Here is an 11674-nt window from a genome sequence, read left to right as displayed (position 1 = left end):
TTTTTTAATTCAACAGATAATTTTTTAAGTTTATTTATTTATTTTGAGGGGAGGGGAGGGATAGAGAGAGAATCCCAAGCAGGCTCCCCGCTGTCAGTACAGAGCCTGATTTGGGGCTCGATCCCACAAACTGTGAGATCATGACCTGAGCCGAAATCAAGTGTCGGACGTTTCACCGCCTGAGCCACCCAGCCACCCCTCAACAGAGCTCTCTAGCAAAAGCTACCCTCGTGGTCACACCGTCCTGGGGGAGGCAGCGAGCAGCTGGGTAGAGGAACAGTGCGCCAGGCAGGGAGCAGTGAGAAGAGGACACGTTTTTGACAGGAGACACGGGCGTCGTCAAGGCCGGATGGGGACAACTTCTTCAGGGAAGGAACTGGAGCCGAGTCCACAGGGTGATGAGGCACCAGAAGGCGAAGGGACAAGAAGACATTCCTGCAAGAGGAACAGCAGGTACGAAGCCAGTGAACAGAGGGAAGAGGCATATTCGAGGCACTGACTGAGGAGCTAGCACTGCTGTGAGTGGAAGCTGTTGAGATTTGGGGTGATCCAGACCCTGCAGAGTCCCATCTGGGGGAGACTTGGGTCTTCGCGCTGAGCATGTGAGAAGCCTCCGGAGGATTTTCATCAAGGATATACAGGGTCACATCTGTGTTGGGTTTTTTTAATGTTTTATTTATTTTTGAGAGAGAGAGACAGCATGAGCAGGGGAGGGTTGGAGAGAGAGGGAGACATAAAATCCAAAGACAGGCTCCAGGCTCTGAGCTGTCAGCACAGAGCCCAACATGGGGCTCAAACCCACGAACTGCAAGATCATGACCTGAGCCAAAGCCAGACGCTCAGCCGACTGAGCCACCCAGGCGGCCCACATCTGTGTTTTGAAAAGGCTTCTCCGAATGCTGTTGGGAAGAGATGGCGGAATGGTGGAAGGGACGAGTGGAGATTCGGGGAGCAGAATAGATGTGGGGGGAAGCAGTGAGGAGGTGGTGACATAGTGATGACATCCTGATGAGACACAACAGGGCGGGGCGGGAAGGGGGTGGCTGGCTGGAGCCATGACAGCCAAGAGAGAGCGAGAGGTCAGACTTGAGAGCTCTTTGGGATTTCGAGTCCCTGGGGCTTGGTGAAAGGAGTGAGGAGTTGGGGCCACTTCCTTGCAGTCCAAGTAGGTGCTCCCAAAGGCGAGCTGGCCTCAGCTCCACATCTGCCCCAGCAGTAGCCCCTGACGTAGGCAGCCTCTGACACAGGTCTCAGCGATCCTCTCCCTCTGAACTTTCACAACTTCGTGTTTTTCCTGATTGCAAGCCCCCCTTAATGACTTGCAGCTGAAAGAATATGTTGGATGTGATGGGTGAAAAGGTTGGGTTATAGAAGGACTGTGACTTCTGTCCGGTGCTCTGGCCATTGCTCACCCCGGGGAAGCCAGCTCCCTTGGCGTGAGGCTGCCGTAGGGAGACGCCCGTGTGGGTGCACTTGGAAGTGGATCTTCGGAGGCCTGCCAACAGCCGTGGGAGTGAGTCTGGAATCTGCTCATGCCCCAGTCAAGCCTTGAGCTGACCGCCACCAAGGCTGCCACCTTGATTGCACCCTCATGGAAAACCTTGAGTTAGAACCAGCCAGTGAAGCCACTTGCGGATTCCTGACCCACAGAAACTGGGAGTTACTAATTATTTGTTATTTCCAGCTGCTGAATTTGGGGGTGATTTGTTAGGCAGCCGCAGTTAATAAATACAGCCCTCCCCCACATGGGCAGCGCCCTCTGCGGCCCTGGGGCTGGGGAGGGAGGGGTTAACTGCCGAGCCTGGGCCTCCCAGCTGGGAGCAAGGTTAATGCCTCCAGCTTGAGGGACAGTTCATTACAGAGTTATCTAGTGGCTCAGCCAACGTTTGGGGCTGCCGCCAGCTGGTCCCTGGCTCTCTCGTGGTGCCTGTCGGAGCAGCGGCCGGGGAGGGGCGGGGGCAGCCTGGAAACGGACATATTTATTAACAGCCTGGCTTCCCTGCATCTGCCCGTGATGCGCCAGCTGCAGATAGAGCCAGTGGGACTCGCCGGCCACATCCCCGGTAGGGGTCAGTGCTGCCTCCACTCCTGCGTCGCGGCCCGTTCCAGAGTTCACGGCCCCTGGTCTGCTGTGTAGGGTCCAGAGAGAGGTGCTGAGGGGGCTGATGACCCCAGAGACGGCCGATAACCTCCTGGCCGAGCACCATCTCGTTTAACCCTTGCACTAACGCTGCTGAGGTGGGAAAGCCTATGAGCCCCTCCTCTGCAGGTGAGAAAACCAAGGTCCAAGGTCATGTGGCTAGAGCTGGAAAGACTCGGACGATCTGACTCCAAAGGGTGTGCGCGTCCACCCTGCCTCCTTGGTGGCTCCGTGGTGCAGAGGGGGGATTTGTTGCCTTAGCGGCTAGGGGACCTGCTTCAGAGACTGAGGTGGGGGAAACGAGGGGGCAGGGTCCCACTCTGTCTCCTCTCCCAGGTTGTGCCATTAAGGGGCCATGTAAAATTGCATTAGAAAAGCAGTTACAAAAACCAAAGCAGACAAACCAGGTAGCACGGTGTTTCGGAATGTGTGGTCTGCACGGAGATTGTTCGGGTCCCAAGTCCCCACTTACTGTGTGACTTGGAGAGCTAATAATAGGCCCTACCTCACAGGGGCCCATGGAGGGAAGTCAAACAGGCAGACGCTGGGCGGGTAGCAAACACCCTGTGTGGAGGGTTTGACTTCACAAAAGGGCTCTGTGGTGTTGGGGACAAGCCCATGACTTTAGGTAGTAGGGAGTTAAAGGCTCTGAACAGAATGACCTCCCTTGAGTTTGTGCTTATGGAGAAGCCCCTAGCCCAACACCCGCCACACTCAGGGCAGCTGTGCCCTCTGCCAGAGAACTTGAACTAGGAAGCGAAGTCTGGTGGGGCAGGAGCCGTGGGGGTGGGTGGGGGAGAGAAGTAACCGTTGTGGGTTTCTCTGAAAGCAGAGCCTAGGAGAGGGGAGTGGACAGCGATAAGATTACAGACTGTTACACACATTTCCCGGAGCCGTAAATCCTGGCTCATTTTAACCCAGTGTACCAAAGGGATTAAGCTGACAGAGGAGTCAAAGAGAAAAGAAGACAAGCCACCTTCCGGGACTGACTGTGCAAAGAGCGGAGGCCCAGTCTGGTGAGGGACATCTCAAACCTCTCACAATAAGCCCAAGTTCTTTTCCCAGCCCCTCTGGACACAGCCCATCCTGTTCCTGCTTGAATCACCCTTCTGGAAATGTGGAGCTCACTCCCATAGTCTGTTCCCAGCCCATAGTCTGTTCCCACAGGTTCATCTCTCAGAAGCTCAGACGGCCTCTTAGCCCCACAGGTACAAGCCTTCCCACCAGCAGCTTCATTCAATCATTCAATAGATTGTTATAGAGAAACATAGTTTAAGATATTTATTTTGTAGCCAATAAAAATGCTAAATTTTGTGGTCAATTTAAACAACATAGCTGCAGGTTATTTTGAGGTTTCTCTATACATAATTATGTTACTTTGAAAAGATGACTGTTTTGTTTCTTCTCCAAATGTTACATCTTTTATTTCTTTTTCTTGCCTTGCTGCACTAGCTAAGCCTGCCAGCAAATGTTGAGTAAATGCAATGAACATTTTTGCCTTGTCTCTGATCTCCAAAGGGAAAACTTGCAATATTTTACCATGTTAGCTGCAGACATAATCTTTATCAAGTTATGGAAATCCCCTTCTGTTCACAATATCCTATTTTTTTATTAGTTTTTTAATGTTTATTTATTTTGAGAGAGAGAGAGTGCACACAAACAGGGGAGTGGCAGAGAGAGACAGAGAGAGAGAGAGAGATTGAGCATCCCAAGCAGGCTCCACGGTGTCAGCATGGACCCTAACACAGAGCTTGATCCCATGAACCATGAGATCATGACCTGACCTGAAATCAAGAGTCAGACACTCAACTGACTGAGCCACCCAGGTACCCACCCCCCCTCCCTTTTTTTAAAACTAGTTTTAAATCATGAATAAGTGTTAAATTTTTATCAAGTCGTTGTCTGCATGTAGGCTTTTGTCCTTGAATCAGTTTATGTGCTGAATTACTTTACTGGATTTTCTAATGTTAAATCAACCTTGAATGCCTGGGATTAGTCCGTTTCAGTTGTGGTATACTTTTGTGAATTGATAGGTTTTTGTGGCTCACACTTTATCATTTCTATATATGAGTAAAATTGGGCTGTAATTTTTCTTTGATGCCATATTTTGTCCTGTTTGAATATGCAGGTTGTGTTAACGTCATAAAATGAATTGGAGATTGTTCACTGTTTTCCTAGTCTCTGGAAGAGATTGTCAAAAATGAAAATAGTTTCTTCTTTGAATGTTGGATAGGACTTGTCAATGAAGCCATCCAGAGCTGAATTTTCTATATGGGAAAGGGTTTTAACAACTGATTGAATGTCCTTACTTGTTAGAGGATTATGGAGCTTTTCCATTTTGTCTTGAGTCAAAATTGGTATGTCTTCCCAGGATGTCCATTTCATTTAAATTTTCAAATGTATTGACTCAAAATTGCTCAGAACATCCTCTTTTGTGCTTTAATGTTGGCAGTATCTGTAGTGATATCTCACTTTTTATTCCTAAGATTAGGGGGCTTGGGGGGACCATTTATGTTATCCTCTAGACAAGTTTTATTCAGATGGTCTGTCAGTTTGACTCTCTTTTCAAAGAACCAACTTTGGCTCTGTTGCTCTAGCTCTGTTTTTAATCTTTGCTTTCTTATTTTATTAATTTCTGTTTTTGCCTTAACCATTTACTTCCTACTTTTATTGGATTTGTTTTGATATTCCTTTTCCAGCATCTTGGGGGTGGATGTTTATCAATTTTCAGATTCTTTTCTTCTCTGACATATGCATGTAAGACTATAAATTTCCCTATACATACCGATTTACCCACACCTATATTTTTTTAAATTTTTTTATACAAATAGTTTATTAAGTTGGTTTCCATATAACACCCAGTGCTCATCCTCACAAGTGCCCTCCTCCATGCCCATCCCCCCCCCACACACACACACACACGCACCCATCAGTCCTCAATTTGTTCTCAGCATTCAAGAGTCTCTCATGGTTTACCTCTCTCCCTTTCCCCCACCATTTCCCCCCTTCTTCTCCCCCATGGTCTTCCATTAAGTTCCTCCTAATCCTCCTGCACGTGCAAACATATGGTATCTGTCCTTCTCTGCCTGACTTATTTCACTCAGCATAACACCCTCAAGGTCCATCTGTGTTGCTACACATGGTCAGATCTCATCCTTTCTCATTGCCATGTAGTATTCCATGGTATAGATAAACCACATCTTCTTGATCCATTCGTCCGTTGATGGACACTTAGGCTCTTTCCATGTTTTGGCTATTGTTGAGAGTGCTGCTATGAACATTGGGGTACATGTGCCCCTATGCCTCAGCATTCCTATATCCCTTGGGTAAATTCCTAGCAGTGCTATTGCTGGGTCATAGGGGAGTTCTATTGTTAGTTTCCTGAGGAACCTCCACACTGTTTTCCAGAGGGGCTGCACCAGTTTACATTCCCACCAACAGTGTAGGAGGGTGCCCGTTTCTCCACATCCTCGCCAGCATCTAGAGTTCTCTGATTTGCTCATTTTAGCCACTCTGACTGGCGTGAGGTGGTATCTCAGTGTGGTTTTGATTTGTATTTCCCTGATGAGGAGGGATGCTGAGCACCGTTTCATGTGTCTGTTGGCCATCTGGATGTCCTCTTTGGAGAAGTGTCTGTTCATATCTTCTGCCCATTTCTTCACTGGATTGTTTGTTTTTCGGGTGTGGAGTTTGTTGAGTTCCTTGTAGATTTTGGCTATTAACCCTTTATCTGATATGTCATTTGCAACTATCATTTCCCATTCCGTTGGTTGCCCATTAGTTTTATGGATTGTTTCCTTTGCCTTGCAGAAGCTTTTAATCTTGGTGAGGTCCCAATAGTTTATTTTTGCTCTTGATTCCCTTGCTTTTGGGGATGTGTCAAGTAAGAAGTTGCTGCGGTGGAGGTCAAGGAGGTTGTTTCCTGCTTTGTCTTCTAGGGTTTTGATGGTTTCCTGTCTCACGTTCAGGTCCTTTATCCATTTTGAGTTTATTTTTGTGTATGGTGTGAGAAAATCATCTAGAATTTCTTCTTCTGCGTGTTGCTGTCCAGTTCTCCCAGCACCATCTGTTAAAGAGGCTGTCTTTTTTCCATTGGATACTTTCCTGCTTTGTCAAAGATTAGTTGGCTGTATACTTTTGGGTCCAATTCTGAGTTCTCAATTCTATTCCACTGGTCTATGTGTCTGCTTTTGTGCCAATACCATACTGTCTTGATGATGACAGCTTTGTAGTAGAGGCTAAAGTCTCACACCTATAAATTTTGACATAAATTTTCTTCATTATCAATTGATTAAAAATATTTTCTAGCTTCCTTTATCACTTCCACTTTTAACCTATGGGTTATTTAGAAGTATGTTTTTACATTTCCTGGCGTATGGAGAATTTCCAATTATCTTGTAATTGATTTACATCAGTTAGAAGGAATTTTAGATATATGTTCTATGTGGTTTAGATAATATGCTCTATGTGGTTTTGGTTCTTTGAAATTTGGTGAGACTAGCTTTATAGCTCAGATTATAGTCAAATTTTGCAAATTGTCTTATGTGTTTGAAAATGAGGTGTTGGATGCAGTTATTTATACACGTCCATTAGGTCAAGTCTGTTCATCATTTTAGTTAAATCCTTCGAGTAAAGACTACAAATGCTCACTCCTATATGATTCTTCTCTTTTGGGGTGGATATAGATATATATATGGATATATATTTTCCATACCCTTGGAGATATGAGAGGCCATGTGACCAGCTCTAGCTAAAGAGATATGAATGGAAGCGATGTGTTTAACTTCTGGGCTAAGGCATTTAAGAGCCAGTGGGCTACCTCCATGTCTTTTTCTTCTTTAGAAGCATCTGTGAAACCACACATTGAGACGACTGAGGCATGTGATGAGAGCCACATGAGAGGCATGTGACCCTGGATCCCTAGGTCACTCCACAGAGGAAATCTGCCCCAAGAATTGCCTGATGGCTGAACTTTGTGTGAGTAAGAAATAAATCTTTATTGCATTTTTTGTTACTGTTGCATAACCTATTCCTATCTGATACATACATCTTCTGTATCCATGCTGACTTTTTGTTTCCATGTTCTGTCAAATTCTGAGAGAGAGGTACTAAATCTCCCATTATGACTTGGATTTGACTATTTCTAATAGTTCTGTCCATTTCTGTTTTGCACATTCTGAAACTGTCATTAAGTGTTTATTAAATTAAAATAGTTTATTAAAACATTTATAATCGTACAGCACCTTTCTCATCTCTGGTAATACTTTTTATCAACAAAGCCTCTTTTATTTTATATTAATATAGTCATGGAACAATTCTTTTGCAAGCTGGATTTTAGTCCATCCTTTTACCTTCAACCATTTTATATCCTTATGTTTCCTGGTGGGAGGGGTGATGTGAGGAAAAGGAAATTGAGAATGAATTCCACATACCTTCCTTGACTGCCTCTGTGTGCCAGTTGTCACATGGCTGGGTTCTGAGTTCACAGAAGGGAACAAGATACAATTTTCTCCCTCCAAACGGTTACAGCAGAGTAGCAGGGATGAACTGGGTACTTAAATAATCGTATGAAATGTAATGAGTGTCAGACACTTGATATGTGCCTTATAAATCATCTCTCAGTGAATGATGGGAATCGCCACGAGAGTTTGGAGGAAAGAGAAATTACGTCTGATGGGAATGGATCCAGACAATCTTTGCAATGGCATTTGAATTGGGCCTTGGGAACCAGTTATTTTTGGACATTCAGAGAAATAGGAGAAGGTAAGGGCAATCCAGGCATGGGAACAGCATGAATAAAGGCATGGAGTATTTTTTATATTTAAGCAGCTTTATCGAGATATAATTTATATACCATAAAGTTCACCCACTTAAAGTGTACAATTCAATGGTTTTAAAGCATATTTAAGAGTTGTGCAGCCATCTCCGTAATCTAATTTTGGAGCATTTTCATCATCCTCAAAGAGAAAGTGCTCGTTTAGCAGTGATTCCCCATTCTCTTGACCCCACCCCCTCCCTCGCTCACCCCTGGCCCTAGGCAACCACTGATCTACTTTCTATTTGTCTATTCCAGACATTTCATATAAATGGAATCATACAATATATGATCTCTTATGACTGGCTTCTTTCACTTAGCCTAAAGGGTACCGGGTTTATCCATGCTATAGCAGGTATCAGCACCACATTCCTTTTTGTTGCTGAATAATATTCCATTATATGAATGTCTCACAATTTATTACCCATTTGTGGGTGGATGGACAGTTGGGTTACTTCTACTTTTTAGCTACTGTAAATAATGCTGCTACATCTGTGTTCAGCTTTTGCGTGGACGTATGTTTTTATTTTCTGATTCCACCAGGAGTGGAATTGATGAGTCAAATGGTAACTATAATTGTTTCATCTTTTGAGGAACTGTCAAACTGTTTTCCGAAGGTAGTTGCGCCATTTTGTGTTTCCAGCAGCAGCCGATGAGGGCTCCGATTTCTCTACATCTTCATCACACTTGTCATTATCTGTCTTGTTGATCATAGCCATCTGGTGGGTGTGAAGTGGCATCTCTGTGATTTGGATTTTCAATTCCCAATGGCTAATGATGTTGAGCATCTTCTCATGTGCTCATTAGCCACGTGTGGATCTTCTTCTGAGAACTACCTATTTAAATCCTTTGCCTACTATTCATAAATTGGGTTATTTGGCTTTTACAAGGTTGAGTTGTAAGAGTCCTTTCTGTATTCTGGATCCCGGACCCTTGTGAGTTCTATGATTTCAAATATTTTCCCCAACTTACGTGTTGTCTTTCACGTTCTTGCCAGTGTCCTTTGAAACACTGAAGTGTTCCATGTGTATGAAGTCCAGTCTATCCGTTTTCTCTTTTATCACTTGTGGTTTTGGTGGTGTATCCGTCGTTCTATTTTATTAACTTAGGTGCTGGTCCCGTGGGTGGGTGTTTGTGGAAACTCACTGGTGTTTGTGGTGCCTTGTGCACTTTTCTGCACGCGTATGCAAGGCTTCCGTAGACAGGCTTTGTCAGGGGCTGATGATAACTGCAGCTTCCACCACTGTGTCATTGTGAGGACTGGACCAGTGAATGCACGCACGGTGCTTGGCGTTCATAGGCCTGGCACCACTTAGTGCTAAGAGATAGCAGCTGGTGTGTAAAATCTAGCTCTGCTCCTCATTCGGCCGGGCGATCTTGGCCCCCGGTTACCTCGCCTCATCAAGCCTCATTTTCCTCACCCATAAAATGGGTTAGTGCCGCCCACCTCACCAGGGCCAGCAGGGGCCTCGAGACGCAACATACAACACCGCCAAGCTTGAAGTTCGCCTGGGGAGGCCCCCATGAAGGCTTGGATCAATAAAGCAGGAACAAGGAAAAGGAAAAACCAGAGCCATGACCAAAGGGAGACAAACTGTCAGAACTGTGAGGGTCGGAGTGGCTACCGGGAGCTGGCCGTGGGCCCCTCAGAGTTTGCCAGGGTGGGGCTGGCCTGGCCTGGGAGGGAGTGAAGGGGGAGCTGGCTTGAGGGGGAGCTAGGCCTGGTGGTGCCGGGGTGCCTGGCTCTTTGTCAGAGACCAGACCTCCCTCTACCCCTCAGCCCCTCACACTGGTTGCCCCTGTTTGAGTCCGGTGTCCTCTCTGCCCGAACGATCTCTCCACCCACCTCCCCCTCCCCTACGCTGGTCTTGCCCTTGAGGTCCCACCAAGGAAGACTTCTCTGTCCTTCCCCCTTCACTGGACAGCTCCACATCTTCCCCTGCGTCTCCACCCACCTGGGAGGCTGGAGGGAGCTTCCTAAAGCATCAAGGAAGTCATTATCACTCGCTGCTCACACCCCTCCGGGGGCAATGTCTGCTGGAGGAGAAATCCTTCCCTGGTCTCAAGGGCAGGTCCAAGTTTTAAGGAGCTTGAAGCTTTCACCATTGTGTGTGTATAGGAGAGGGAAGGGTTATTAAATATAACACACGTATAGAAAAGTCATACGTAAGTGCATCTGGGTGGCTCAGTTGGTTAAGTGTCCGACTTCGGCTCAGGTCATGATCTCACGGTTCGTGAGTTCAAGCCCTGTGTCAGGCTGTGTGCTGACAGCTCAGAGCTTGGAGGCCGTTTTGGATTCTGTGTTTCCCTCTCTTTCTGCTGCTCCCCCACTGGCGTGCGCTCTCGCTCTCTCTCTCTCTCTCTCAAAAATAAACATTAAAAAAAAACAGAAAAGACACATAATAAGTGTACAGTGTGATGAATTTCCCCAAACTGAACACGCCCATGGAAACTGGCACTGAACTCAAGAATCAGACCATTACTAAATACAAATCAAAGCCACACTGAGATATCCCCTCACACTAGTCAGAGTGGCTAAAATAAACAAATCAGGAAACTATAGATGCTGGCAAGGATGTGGAGAAACAGGAACCCTCCTACACTGCTGGTGGGAATGCAAACTGGTGCAGCCGCTCTGGAAAACAGTGTGGAGGTTCCTCAAAAAATTAACAACAGAACTCCCCTATGACCCAGCAATAGCGCTGCTAGGAATTTACTCAAAGAATACAGGAGTGCTGATGCATAGGGGCACATGGACCCCAATGTTCATAGCAGCGCTTTCAACAATAGCCAAATTATGGAAAGAGCCTAAGTATCCACCAACTGATGAACGGATCAAGAAGACGTGGTTTATATATTCGATGGAATACTATTCGGCAGTGAGAAAGATTGAAATCTGGCCATTTGCAGCAACATGGATGGAAGTGGAGGGTGTTATGCTAAGTGAAATAAGTCAGGCAGAGAAAGACAGATACCATATTTTTCCACTCATATGTGGATCTTGAGAAACTTAACCATGGGGGAAGGGAAGGGGAAAAAATAGTTACGAACAGAGAGAGAGGGAGGCAAACCATAAGAGATTTTTAAGTCACTTCAGAGAACAAACTGAAGGTGGATGGTGGGTNTCCCGCCCCCCGGTGTCCCTTCTAGTTATTACCCATCCCTTCACGGGAGCCACTTCTCACATTATAGAGGAGTCCTGCCTGGTGTTGAACTTCACATGAATGAAATCATTCAGTGTGTACCTTGTGTCTGGCATCTTTTGCTTCACACGTCTGTGAGATTCAAGCGAGCTGTGGCCTGCGGCTGTACTTTGTGTCTTCCCACCCCTGCGCTACTGCGGAGAGCCCCTCCACCACCACAGATCTCTATCTATCTATCTATCTATCTATCTATCTATCTATCTATCTATCTATCACATTCGTGTTGGGCTTTGAGGCTGTTCTCAGCTTTGGGATATTATGAAAAACAATAAAAACATTCTTGCACGTGTCTTTCGGAGGACACTCAGGCTCATTTCTGTTGGGTAAACGTCCACAAGAGGAATTACTGCCTCGTCGGGAAAAATGAGCGTTCAGCTTAGAAGATACTGCAAATAGTTTTCCAAAGTGGTCATACCAATTCTCATTGCTTTCCCAGTTACATACGAAAGTTCTTGTTCCGTATCTGCATGGACACTGTGTGTGTGTGTGTGTGTGTGTGTGTGTGTGTGTGTGTGT

General features: G+C 46.0%; 1 long non-coding RNA gene across 1 annotated transcript in view; it reads left to right on the top strand.

The window, feature by feature from the left end:
* Positions 1 to 2974: 2974 nt before the first annotated feature.
* LOC144243759 (uncharacterized) overlaps positions 2975 to 11674 on the top strand; it is a 16528-nt gene continuing 7828 nt past the window's right edge. Inside the window, exons 1-2 of the long non-coding RNA XR_013338756.1 lie at positions 2975 to 3156; positions 6983 to 7117. This is a non-coding gene — a long non-coding RNA (uncharacterized LOC144243759). The remainder of the gene's footprint in view (positions 3157 to 6982; positions 7118 to 11674) is intronic.

This window comes from Crocuta crocuta, unplaced genomic scaffold, assembly GCF_008692635.1.
Source record: "Crocuta crocuta isolate KB4526 unplaced genomic scaffold, BGI_CrCroc_1.0 scaffold248, whole genome shotgun sequence".
NCBI classification, from domain to species: Eukaryota; Metazoa; Chordata; class Mammalia; order Carnivora; family Hyaenidae; genus Crocuta; species Crocuta crocuta.
This window is presented reverse-complemented; position numbering and strand designations above follow the sequence as displayed.